Below are 13,950 nucleotides of genomic sequence, written 5' to 3' on the forward strand. Positions count from 1 at the left end.
GGCTGTGGGTGGCTGTTTGATTGGTGAAGATTGGTGTCTGATACCATATTCCTCAGGCATACTGAAGATCTCCTTATGGGAGGGTAAGCAGCCAGAGGTCATGGCCTATATTGCTACCAATGACATAAGCAAGAAGAGAGATGAGGTCCTGCAAAGGGAGTTCAGGGAGTTAGGTAGAAAGTTGAAAAGCAAGACCTCTGAGGCCATTGGGGATCATTGGGATCTCTTCCAGGGCAGGTGGGACCTGTACAAGAAAGATGGATTGTACCTAAACTGGAGGGGCACCAATATCCTGACAGGGGAGGGGTGGGGGTTTGCTGGTGCCACGTGGGAAGGTTTAAGCCAGTGTAGTTCGGGGGGGGATAATAGCAGTAGGTCAGCATATGGAGTGATTGAGGAGAAGGTAGATGTTAAGTCAAGCAAGTCTAATAGGAAGAACAGGCAGAGCCAAGTTAATGAAAATGGTAGTACTGGCATTCTGAAGTGTTTTCTTTTGCAAGGATTATAACAGGTAAGGCAGATAAGCTCAAAACCTGGATTAGTGCATGGAACAATAATGTTGTAGCCAGTACAGAAACTTGGTTGAGAGAAGGGCAGGACTGGTAGCTCAACGTTCCAGAGTTTAGATGATTCAGGTGTGATAGAGAGGGATGTAAAAGGGCGGAAGGGTTGCATTACTGATTAAGGAGAATGACATAGCTGCGCTAAGAGAGGACATCTTGGAGGGCTTATCCAGTGATGCCTTATGGGTAGAACTCAGGAATAAGAAAGATGTAATCACTATGATAGTGTTATACTATAGGCCTTCCAATAGCCAGTAGGAGACAGAGGAACAGATATGTAAACAGGTCATGGAAAGATGTAAAAACAACAGGGTTGTCATGGGTGATTTTAACTGCCTTAGTGCCAGGGGCTTAGATGGGCCGAATTTGATGTGTGCATCCAGGAGGGTTTCTTGAAACAATATGTAGATAGTCCAACTGGGGAAGGGGCTATACGAGACCTTGTTGTGGGGAATGAGCCTGACCAGGTGATTGAAGTTTCAGTGAGACAGCATTCTGGGAAGAGTGATCATAATTCTGTAAGTTTTAAGGTAATTATGGATAAGAATAAGAATAGTCCTAAGGTGAAAGTGCTAAAATTGGAGTAAGGCTAATTACAAAATTATTAGGCAGGAACTGGAGAAATTAGATTGGGGACAGTTGTTTGAGGGTAAATCGACATCTGACTATGGGAGTCTCTTAAGGCCAGTTGATCAAAGTTCAGGACTTGCATGTTCCTGTGAGGATGGAAGATAAGGATGGCCAGATTTGGGAACCCTGGATGACAAGAGATATTGAAAGTTTGGTCAAAAAGAAAAATGAAGCATGTTTAAGGTTTATGAAACTGAAATCAGTAAGGCCATTGAGCATTATAAAGGAAGCAGCAAAGAACTTAAAAAAGGAATTCAGTGTACTAAACTGGGCCATGAAAGGTCCTTAGCAAGTAGGACTAAGGAGAATCCCAAGGCATTTTATATCTTTTAGGAGCAAGAGGGTAGCTAGGGAAAGGGTAGGGCCCACTCAGGGAAAAAAGGATCCAGAGGAAGTGGATGAGGTCCTTATGGAGTACCTCACATTGGTACTCACCAAGGAGAAAGACATGGATGATGGTAAGATTAGGGAGGGGCATGTTGACATTCTTGGGTAATAAGAAGGAGGAGGTGTTGGGTGTCTTGAAAAACATTGAGGTAGATAAATTCCCAGGGCCTGATGAGATCTATCCCAGGATATTGAAGGAGTCAAGGAAGTAGATTTGCTGGAGCCTTGTCAGAAATCTTTTTTTTAATTCATTCACGGGACAAGGGCATTGCTGGTTAGGCCAGGATTTATTGTCCATCCCTAATTGTCCAGAGGGCAGCTAAGAGTCACCCACATTGCTGTGGGTCTAGAGTCACATATATGCCAGACCAGGTAAGGATGGCAGTTTCCTTCCTTAAAGGACATTAGTGAACCAGATGAATTTTTCCCAACAGTCAACAATGGATTCACGGTCATCATTAGATTCTTAATTCCAGATATTTATCGAATTCAGACTCCACCATCTGCCATAGTGGGATTCGAACCTGGGTCCCCAGAAGGTTATCTGGATCCAGGAGGGTTTCTTGAAGCAATACGTAGATAATACCACGAGGCCATTGCCTCCCCTCGTATCCTCTTTAGCCACAGGTGAGGTCCCAGAAGACTGGAGAATAGCCAATGCTGTTGTTGTATTTAAGCAGGGCAACAGGGATAATCCAGGAAATCATAGGTCGGTGAGTCTTACTTCAGTGGGAGGGAAATTATTAAGAAGGTTCTCAGGACAGGATTTACTCGCATTTGGAAAAGAATGGACTTATTAGGGATAGTCAGCATGGCTTGTCACAAATTTGATTGAGTGTTTTGCACAAGTGATGAAGATGATTATTGAGGATATGGCGATGGATATTATCTGCACAGATTTTACTGAAGCATTTGACCAGGTCCTTCCTGGTAGGCTGGTCCAGAAGATTAAGTCACATGGGATCCAGGGAGAATTGGTAAATTGGATACAAAATTGACTTGGTCATTGAAGACAGAAGGTAGTTGTGGAGGGATGTTTTTCTGACTGGAGGTTTGTGACCAGTGGTGTTCCACAAGGATCAGTGCTGGGACCTCTTTTATTTTGTTTCTAATAATGTCTATAAATGATTAGGATGAAAATGTCGATGGTCTAGTTAGTAAGTTTGCAGAAAGGACAAAAATTGGCAGAGCTGTAGATAGTGAGGAAGGTTGTCAAAGGACACAGCAGGATATAGATCAGTTGGAAAGTTGGGCAGAGAAATAGCAGATGGAGTGTAATCCAGACAAATGTGAGGTGATGCATTTTGGGAAGTCAAATGCAAGAGGAAAGTATACAGTAAATGGTAGGGTCCTTATGAGCATTGTTATATGGAGGGATCTTGGTGTGTAAGTCCATAGCTCCCTGAAAGTGGCAACACAAGTGGATAAAATGGTGGAGAAGGCATACAGCATGCTTGCCTTCATCAGTCAGGGCACTGAGTACACAAGTTAGCAAGTCATGTTTAAGATGAATAAAATTTTGATTAGGCCACATTTGGAGTATTGTGTACAGTTCTGGGCAACACACTTTAGAATGGGGATGTGGAGGCTTTAGAAAGTGTGCAAAAAAGGTTTACCAGAACCTTGCCTCAATTGGAGTGTATTAGCCATAAGGAGAGGTTGGTTAAACTTGGGACTTTTTTCCCCAGAGCATCGAAGGCTGAGGGGTGACGTGATTGTGAGAGGCGCAAATAAGCTGGATAGTCAGAGCCTTTTTCCCAGGGTGGAAAGACCAAATACTGCAGATAAGTTTAAGATGATAGGGAAAAAGTTTAAAGGAGATGTGTAAGCTAATGTTTTTACACAGAGGGTGCCTGGAACATCCTGCCAGTGGATGTGGTAGAAGCAAACACATTATCAAGGTTTAAGAGGCATTTAGACAGCCAAATGAACAGGCAGAGAATAGATGGATACAGACCGTATGCAGGCAGATGGGATTAGTTTAGAATGGCATCATCGTCAGCACAGACAAGGTGGGCCGAAAGGCCTGTTCCTGTTCTGTACTGTTCTATGTACATTGAAGCGCAGCAGCATTGATGATATGAATGGGAGGACCTTGCTATCAGTTGTTCAGAATGATAACAACTTAACCATCAAGCTGCATCATGCTTTGAGTCCAAACACCTTAGTGATGAGGCAACAGCAGAGAAAGAAATTAAAAGAAACAAATGCTACACCAGATTGAGGGAAATCCTTCCCTTGTGCCCAAAGATCTTTGGGTAGAGAATCGGCTGGTCCAGAACATGAATATCTGTGGCAGAAATGCTCAGCCCTGATTGACAGCATCTTCAAATCAAGGGACAGCTATGATGGCAATGACACCATTACATGGTCCAGCCTGTCAAATAGTCTGGGCCCAATTCACTTTCTGATTGGGTGTGTACCATTTGATGGCTGCATTTCCATAGCCAAAAGAGTGAGTGTTTGGTAGGGGGTTGTTAAAGGTCATGTGATGAATGTTGCCTAAAGGGTTAACTTGGAATCTTTGGATTAGCTCCACCTATTATTTGTTTGTCCCTTCTAAGCACTTGGTTAAGGACATCAGTGCTACAGTCTACAGCCATGTAGCACAGATCTGGTCTCTTACCCAGTGTTAATCTAGTTTACCAGATTAGGCTACTGTAATTTATTGTCTTAGTAAGTCCCACAGACTGGAATTCCAAGAAGAGTTGGTGGCAGCAAATCTACTCAAAGACCCCCATCTCAACCAGTTGCCAGCTGCAGGTCTCTCCTCCATCAATGAAGGGCCCAGGAATATACCCAACCAGACTTTAATTGAGAGTTCAAGTCCACATTGGGAAGCTGATGAGTCTGAAGCATACAGTTTAAGTATCAGTTAACCTGTTCCTCTTGATTTTCTTACAGAGCATAAGAATCCATCAGTATCTGATCTTGTGTGTTTAGTATTATCATTCAGTAGAATATATGCCTGCATGGGAGGCTATTTCTGGTGGACGAATTCTTGCTGTGGCCATGATCAGGATACCCATACATGTGTGTTCTTCTATTCTTAATTGCACTGGTGTTGTTTTGTTTCAGTGCACAGAGTGTTCAACAGTGAAGGATTTTGTCCTGTAATACTGAACATTCCACGAGTGTTTTCAGTTTTAATATACAGTAAACTTTGTATTATCTGGCACACTCTAACAACTGGAATTCTCTAGTAACTGGAATTTCTGACGTTTTGAAATAAAATCAAACACTGTAATGTTCAAATAATGCATTCCTTTAAAGAAAAGATTGAAAATCCGCAGAAGCTGTCCTTCAGCATAATGTTGGAAAATATTAAATAAATAATTGGATCAGTTTGGTTTATTGCGCCTGGGCTAAGATACACTGCTTGGAGCAACTGTCAGTGAAACTGACAGCTTGAATGTTATTTTAGAAATTGGTGTGAAGTTTGTGGAATCAGTGTGCACCATTTGTGGTGGCTGAACTGTGATTCCTCTGCTTTGCTGGTAGCTTTGACTCCCCTCTCCCCTCCAAGTCAGAGCAGCACTTTCTCTTATGGCCAGAGTAATGTAATGACTTGTTTAGTTTTGATAAAATAGCATCAACCATTCAGCAATCATGCTGGATAACAAAGATCATACTGCAGGGAAATCATGTCTCACAAACTTGACTGAGTTTTTTGAGGAAGTAACCAAGAAGATTGATGGTGGCAGAGCAGTAGACATTGTTTACTTGGACTTTAGTAAAGCCGTTGACAAGGTTCCACATGGTAGACTAATAAGTAAAGATAGATCACATGGGATTCAGGGAAAGCTTCCCAATTGAATACAAAATTTTGGCTTAACAGCACGAAACAGCGAGTGGTAGTGGAGGGTTGTTTCTCAGACTGGAGGTCTGTGACCAGTGGTGTTCCACAGGGATTGGCCCTGGGTTCCCTTCTGTTTGTCATTTATAGAAATGATTTGGATGAGAATATAGAAGGCATGGTTAGTAAGTTAGTAAGTTGCAAATGACACCAAAATTGGTGGTATATTACACAGTGAAGAAGGTTATCTAATATTACAAAGAGATCTTGATCAATTGTGTCAATGAGCTGAGGAGTGGCAGATGGAGTTTAATTTGAATAAATGCAGGGTATAGCATTTTGGTAAAACAAACAAGGGCCGGGCTTATACAATTGAAAGTAGGGCCTTTGGTAGTGCTATGGAACAGAGAAACCTAGGCGGTTCAGGTACATAATTCTTTGAAATTTGCATCACAGGTAGCTGGGTGGTTAAGAAGGCGTTCAGCATGCTTGCCTTCATTGCTCAAACATAAGTTAGGTTCTCATGTTGAGGTTGTACAGGACGTTAGTGAGGTCTCCTCTGGAGTACTGTGTGCAGTTCTGGTCATCCTATTATAGGAAGGTTATTATCAAGCTGGAGATGGTTCAGAAAAGATTTACCATGATGTTGTCATGAATGGAGCGTTTGAGTTCTAAGGAGAAGTTGGATAGGCTGGGACTTTGTTCACTGGAGCATAGGAGGCTGAGGGGTGACATTATAGAGGTTTATAAAATCATGAGGGATATGAATAAAGTGAATGGCAGGTGTCTTTTCCCCAGCGTGGGTGATTTCAAGACTGGGAATATATTTTTAAAGTGAGAGGCGAAAGATTTGAAAAGGACATGAGGGGCAACTTTTTCTCACAGAGAGTGGTTCGTATGTGGAATGAACTTCCAGAGGAAGTGATGGATTGAGGTACAGTTACAACGTTTAAAAGACATATGGATAAGTTCATGAATAGGAAAGGTTTGGAGGGATATGAGTCAAGTGCAGGCAGATGGCACTGGTTTAGTTTAGAATTATGGTTGGCATGGACTGGTTGGACTGAAGGATCTGTTTCTGTGCTGTGTGACTCTATGATTGTATGACCATGACTCTAAGTAGTATTTGTTTTAGAAAGGAAATGTAGTCTGGATGTGCAAGAGTGGTTATAACTGGCTTGTGACAGCATTTCCATATATTGTGGAACTCAGGGTGTCTTTGCTTAAAATTTAAGTGCCTGTGAAGATCAGAGTGGGAAATGAGGGGACCTGCTTTTTGTATCATAATATATTTAGCAATCGATAGGACACAATTAGCCAATTTGGCTGCACTCTTTAACTAAAATTCCACACAATGAAATTTCACCCCTTTAAATAAGAAATGGTGTGTGGTCAAAAATAAAGAAGGTTCTTCACACTTTCCCACCAACACATGAAAGAAATAATTGGAAGTCAGAGAACCAGAGAGCAGTAATTAAAATGATGGTGTGTTATTTTCCCATTGCTAGGATTACGAGTCATGATAGTTAAAGTTCCTGAGGGGTTTTATTTTATCCCCAGCTATTTCCCTCATGAATTGATGTGCCACACCTTCATTAATTATTGTTTATTTCTGTGAAGGTGCACTGTCATCTCTTAATGAGATGTACTAATTTAATTCAAAATATTCAATTGCAGTTCATGCCAGGGTGTGCATGGCATTGCGATGATGTAACTGTCTGAATTCTGACAAGGTAGTCTTTAATCAAAAATTATTTATGAGTATAATGTTACAAAATGATTGAATGGTATAACATGCGAAAGAGAGACTTATTTTGTAACTGTTTAACCATTTAATTAATTACTAAATTTGCTTTCCCTCTGTATTTCTTCTGAATTGGGCTCTTTATGTACTCAGAATGTCAAACATTCGATTGTCAAAGCAATTGTGTTTTCATGGCGAGCTTGGGTGTGCTGTCATGACAGTCAAAGGAAGTGTTACGTGGACATTTTGAAAACTTCATTTAGAGTTTGATATTAACTGTTGAGTTTGAAGAGAAGCTGAGACCAGATTACTGCACATGGGGATTTAGAAGAATGAATATCTCGTAGAAAACTGTAAAGTTCTAACAGCACTAGAGAGGGTAAATGCAGGAAGGATGTTCCCAATGACCAAGGAGTACAGAACCTGGCATCACAGTTTAAGGATGCAGGGTAGGTCATTTAGGATTGAGATGAGGAGAAGTTTCTTCACCCAGATAGTGGTGAGCCTGTAGAATTCTCTGCCACAGAAAATGGTCAAGGCCAAAACATTGAATGTTTCCAAGAAGGGGATAGATGTAGTTCATAGGTGTAAAGTGATAAAAAGGGTACGAGGAAAAAGCTGGAACAGGGGATTGAATTGGATAGTCAGCTGTGATCATATTGAATGGCTGAGTCCTGCTCCTATTTCCTATGTTACTATTGATGCAACCAAACAAAAAAATGGCCTGGTCTCCTTTGAAAGAAAGTATATATTAGAGGCACAAAGAAAATGTAAGGAGAGGAAATCAGTGTATAAACCAAATGTCTGTGGTATCCTGCCCTATTTTGAATCTCACTTCAGAGACTTGAATACAGAATCAAGGCTGACCCTGCAGTGTATATCTGAAGGAGTGATGCAACGCTGAGGGGGTCGTCTTTCAGACAGGTGATGTGAAACTGATGGTCCCATTTGTCCTCTAAGGTAGATGCGAAAGATCAGGTAGCACCATGTCAAAGATGCCCAGACTAATCTTTCAACATGACTTTAAAAGGAACTATCTGGGTATTACTGAAGTTCCACCTGCCCTGTGTTATGAAGGATGGGCCTGGCCTCATTGCTACAGGATGCCCCAAATAATTAGACCATTCTGTATCACCTGTCCCTTATGGAAAAATTTGCAAAAGAAAACACCTTTGAAAACAAGTCCATCAGATCAGCACTCAAGGGATTAGATCATAGATCATAAAATCCCTACAGTGTGGAAACAGGCCCTTCAGCTTAGGAGAGGGTAGATCCTGTCACATGGTTCCCTGAGCAGATTGTCAAATTTGATAGAATGCCCCATCACCAGAAATTTCCAACAAGGGCATTTGGATAAGTACATGAATAGGAAAGGTTTGGACAGATATGGCCAGGAGCAGGCAAGGAAGACTAGTTTAGTTTGGGATTAAGTTTGGCATGGACTGGTTGGATCGAAGTCTCTGTTTCCGTGAAAGCTTCTCTATGACGCTACGCATCAAGATGTAGCTTGGCTGGTGGTGAGAAGGACACTACTCTGTTGGATCCTTCATGTACGTCCGGTCTCTGTATGCCACTGCACACTGCTCTTAAAGTGGCTGCGGACCCTGTCACACATCTCCTGCTGGAATGTGCCTTTCTAAAAAAGGTCTGGAGAGAGATGCAGCGGTTTTAGTTGAGATCGAGTCAAGGAGCTCCGTGATGCAGGACTCCGTGCTGTACGGTCTGCTCTCCAGCACACACACCGAAACAAACACCAAATGGAGGACCATAACTCAGTGAAAGCTGCTCTTTGGTCTGCTTGAAACTTGTTGGTCTTCCAAACTTCCGGAGCTCCTTGACCTCGACTGAGTGTTAAAAACTGGCACATTCCAAGGTCCAGGACTACATGCTGAGGGATGCACTAAAGCTTAGGGCAGCTGCCACCAAGGTGCAGGGGGGAAAGACCACTATCTTTTGGCCAAAATATAACAGGGTCTGTTTAGTTATCAGACCCTCTCAGTGCCTCAAAATGAATGTAAATAATGACCTGTATGAGTAGAAAATTACATTGCTTGCAGGGAAGGCCTGAGGAATGTCAAATTTCAACATGTTTGTTTTTTCCACTGCAAAGACTGTGCCAAATTGTTTAGTACCTTGTGTGTGTATGTAGAATCCCTGCAGTGTGGAAGGAGGTCATTTAGCCCATCAAGCCCACAGTGACCTTCCAACCCAGACCCACTCCATCCCCATAAGCCCCACCGTTCCCACAGCTAATACACCTAGTGTGCACATCACTGAACACTGTGGGCAATTTAGCACAGCCAATCCACCCAACCTACACATCTTTGGACAGTGGGAGGAAACCTGACCACCTGGAGGAAACCCACACAGACACAGGGATAACGTGCAACCTCCACACAGAGGGTCGCCCAAGGGTGGAATTGAACCCAGATCCTGAGTGCTGTGAGGCAGCAGTGCTAACCATTGAGCCATTGTGCCACCTGAAGGCAAAGATACTTAAAGAAAGTTTTTATGAATAAAGTATATTTTTGCAATAAAGAAGTTGGTTATTATCACAGTGATATTTGTGGGAGCTTCCTGTGATAAAATTGACTGCTGCTTCTATGTTGCTACACTTCAGAAGTAGTAAAATGCTGTAGAACATCCTGAAATCATGAGAGACGTTCATTTCGGAGGGCAGATGGAGCCTCTGTTTAGTGTAGCAACTGAAAGATGTTATCGGCTCTGACAGGGCAGCACTACAGAAGAGAGTCAGCCGTGACGTTTATATTCTAGATCCTGAGCTGCCTACTGAAACTTTTCTGATGAAGGGTCGAGGCCCGAAACGTCAGCCTCTCTGCTCCTATGATGCTGCTTGGCCTGCTGTGTCCATCCAGCCCTGCACCTTGTTGTCTCGGATTCTCCAGCATCTGCAGTTCCTACTATCTCTACTGAAACCATTAACAGCCACAAAATCCCCAAAGTGATGCAGGGGATGGGGTGGGGGGGAGCGGTGGAGGAGGGGCAGTGGAGGTGTGGTTTTGGAGAGTAGGGTAAATGGGAGAGGGATTGGGTAGGGAGGGAGGAGGCTAGGTTGTGGCACTGGGAGGCAACTTCACGTTATCCTCTGTGATTGTCTTTTTGCTAGAATGTACCATTGTGGAATCGGTGCTTTATTTGCAGACCATTTTAAGCACAGACGTCGATACTGTAATTGTACTGAAATTGATGAGGGTTTTATTTTGTAATTATGTGGGGCTGGATTTCAACCAATTCTAACAGTTGTAGAAAGTCCAGGCAGTTTCACGATGTTGCAACACGCCTGGTTGGTCAGTTTTCTGAAGGCTTTTGTTTTCGTAAGGTGATGATAGGAGAATGAGCGAGCTTGATTTTATAAACATAACAGAGATTCGATGCTGCTTGTGCTTTTAAGCAGCAGCTGCGGAATATTTACACCTTCGTCATTTTCCATCGGCCCCGTTACCAAGCTTCCGCCCCCCCCATGGGACCTTGAACAACAAATCACGACGTTTTTAGATCAGCAAAATAGATGGGAGTTAACGTGTATCTTGCAATTAAAGATGGTGCAAAACCTACCATTCGTGCATTGCTGAAATCAGCCTGGATCAGGGAAAGGTACAGCAATACCTTGACTGTCTCAGTGAGATTCTGAATGTAGCCCTCTCGGAAGATAATCCTGGGATGTGTGCCCATAGATTTCCATCTTTAATTGGATCTTTCCGATTGCATCTTTAACTCTCTTGAAGCAAGCCCTTTTTGATCTGGCTCTGTCGTCGTGCTGCAGTGATTTTTTTTATAAAAAAAAATCAAAACAATTCTATAGCCTTTCGAATCCTGTGCAACGTCCTTTCGGATGTGCAATTTGTCACTCAAGGTGACAAGAGGAGAGAGGTGCATTAATTCGTGTAGGAGGATTCCTGGGATGGTGTAGCCCTTCCGTCTTAGAGTGGAGAGACTGAGAGGAGAGGATGTTGAGCATTGTGCAGCTAACCTTCATCAAGAGCTGTAGTTGTTCACAGTCTAAGTTGGACCAGATTGATTGATGAACAACCTCTACACGCACAAGTGGAATGGGCTGCACTTCCAGCATCATTCTGTTTAAAGGTTTGAGGACAATTGTCGAAAAGAACTGCGCTTATATTTGCAAACAGCAGATTGAATCAGCATTTCTGGAAAATGCAGTGCAGAATGTGGCTAGTGAAGAGACAAGGAAACCAGTCTGTTCAGCTCTGGTAAATGCACCCTTTTTCTTTCACTGAATGAGCTAAAGACGCAATTTCTTTTTGTTTTCCTAGCCTGCTAACTAATGGTGTTACTGCTGCATGTCGCCCCTGTATATCTAGAATACAACAATTCATTTGCATTTCTTTTTATGTTGTGCAAATCAATCAATTATTTTAGCATAACCCACGCCAAAGAATTCAAGTCAAACATTCTGACTGGCAATACAGCCTGATCATCAAAAGGATAATACAGCATAGAATGAAGCCATTTGGCCCATTCTGCCTGGGTCAATTCTGTTTAGTTAATGCTAGTTCCCTGGTTTTTCCTCCCTAATGTGGTAAATATTTTCTCCTTGAAATATTTATCAAGTTGTCTCTTGTTGCTGCTTCATTAATGTCCTTTAGGGAAGGAAACTGCCATCCTTACCCAGTCTGGCCTACATGTGACTCCAGACCCATAACAATGTGGTTGACTTGTAACTGCCCTCTGGGCAATTAGGGATGGGCAATGAATGCTGCCTAGCCAGCGATGCCCTCATTCCATGAATGAATAAAACGAAACCCCGACCAGGCAATTCAGCCAGGGGCACACTAACTTGCGTTAGAAAGGGAGCTTGTCTCATGTTGGCTCCAGTTCTTTTGCAAGGCTTTGAAATCTGTGCTCTCTGTTTTACCGATGTTTCTTTTGATGAAATATCTGGACAACTGGTGACCACAAATGGGGCTTGAGGGGCTGCTCAAATTGGGACTGTGGCCATTCAAGTCAGACTGTTCTCCATGTACTCTGCCTCAGGAGATCCGTTCCTGGTGATATCACAACCATTTACAGTGTGCCAGCTGAAGCAGTGAACGGGTTGTTAACCTCAACATTAAACTATAACTGCTTCCCCAGTCGTACGAATAATGAAAATCCTCCAGCCACTGATATGGTTTCTCCTGACTTGCTCTATTCAGTCCCATTGAACCTTCACTGTTCCAAGGAGAACAGCTGCAGCATCAGGGATTGGTACTGGGTCCACTTTTGTTTGACATTTACATAAATGATTTGGATGAGAATGTAGGAAGCATGGTTAGTAAGTTTGTGGATGACACCAAAATTGATGGTAGATAGTGAAGAACATTAAATAAGATTACAAAGAGATCTTGATCAGTTGGGTCAATGGGCTGAGGAGTGCCGGATGGAGTTCGATTTGGATAAATGCAAGGTATTGCATTTTGGTAAAACAAAAAAGGGCAGGACTTATACAATCAATGGTATGGCCCTGGGTAGTGTTGTAGAACAGAGAGACCTAGGGGTTCAGGTACATAGTTCATTGAAATTTGTGTCACAGGTAGACACGGTGGCTAAGAAGGTGTTTAGCACACTTGCCTTCACTGCTCAGACCTTTTGAGTATAGGAGTTGGGGGGTCATGTCGAGGTTGTACAGGACGTTGGTGAGGCCTATTCTGGTGTACTGTGTGCAGTTCAGGTTGCCCTGTTATAAGAAGGATATTATTAAATTGGAGAGGGTCCAAAAAAAGATTTATCAGGATTTTGCCGGGAATGGAGGGTTTGAGTTATAAGGAGAGGCTGGATAGGCTGGGACATTTTTCACTGGAGCATAGGAGGTTGAAGGGTGACCTTATGGAGATTTATACAATTGTCATGGGCATAGACAACATGAATAGCAAAGGTCTTTTGCCTAGGATGGGGGAGTTCAAAACTAGAGGGCAAATTTTTAAGGTGAGAGGAGAAAGATTTAAAAAGGACATGAGGGGCAAATGGTTAGTGTGTGGAATCAACTGCCAGAGGAAGTGGTGGATGCAGATACAGTTACAACTGTATAAATATATAAATACATGAATAGGAAAGGTTTGAAGGGATATGGGCTAAACACAGGCAGGTGGGACTAGTTTAGTTTGGGAACATGGTTGGTGTGGACTAGTTGGACTGAAGGGTCTGTTGCTGTGCTATACAAGTCTATGACTACATCTCCAGTCTTAGCACAAAACTAAATTCTCTCTTACCCTGGTGCTGTCCAAGTAAATCTCCTGTGTACCCTCTCTAATACCTTCTGAAATTCAAGCCCAGAAATGAATGCAGTACTGCAGATGAGGTCTAATCATGGTTCATAAAGATTTAGCATAACCCCTTCTTTTGAACACCATTCCTTAATTTTAAAAGCCAAGGCTCCTATATTCCTTTTTTAAGCAACACTTTCAATTTGTTCTGCCCCCTTCAAAGACTTGTTTACCTGCACTCCTAGGTCAATCCCTTCCAGCACCCCTTTTGAAAGAGGGAGAAGATGATGGTGTATTGGTAATGTCACTAGCCTGGTAATCCAGAAGCACAGGCTAATAGGCCAGGAATGTGAGTTCACCTTCCACAATGGCTGCTGGTGGGATTTAAATTTAATTAATAAATCTGGAATATAAGGTTAGTCTTAGTAAGGGTAACCATTGATTAGTGGTCGATTCATAACTAAACTCTACAGTGGCTTAGCATGCCATTCAACTGAAGACAATTTAAGTTGACGAACAAACCATTTCATGAAAATATCCCAAAGAAAATAGCTGTATCAAATTTCTAAAAACCAAAAGAACAGCGAATGCTGTAAATCAGGAACA

The 13,950-nt window shown here is 42.5% G+C and overlaps 1 protein-coding gene across 1 annotated transcript in view; it reads left to right on the forward strand.

Moving 5' to 3' along the window:
- The window catches only part of LOC109912814 (dedicator of cytokinesis protein 9-like), a 274,157-nt gene that overhangs the window by 62,281 nt on the left and 197,926 nt on the right, over nt 1-13,950 (forward strand). The gene's annotated exons all lie outside the window — the stretch shown is intronic.

Source organism: Rhincodon typus, chromosome 6, assembly GCF_021869965.1.
Source record: "Rhincodon typus isolate 14 chromosome 6, sRhiTyp1.1, whole genome shotgun sequence".
NCBI classification, from domain to species: domain Eukaryota; kingdom Metazoa; phylum Chordata; class Chondrichthyes; order Orectolobiformes; family Rhincodontidae; genus Rhincodon; species Rhincodon typus.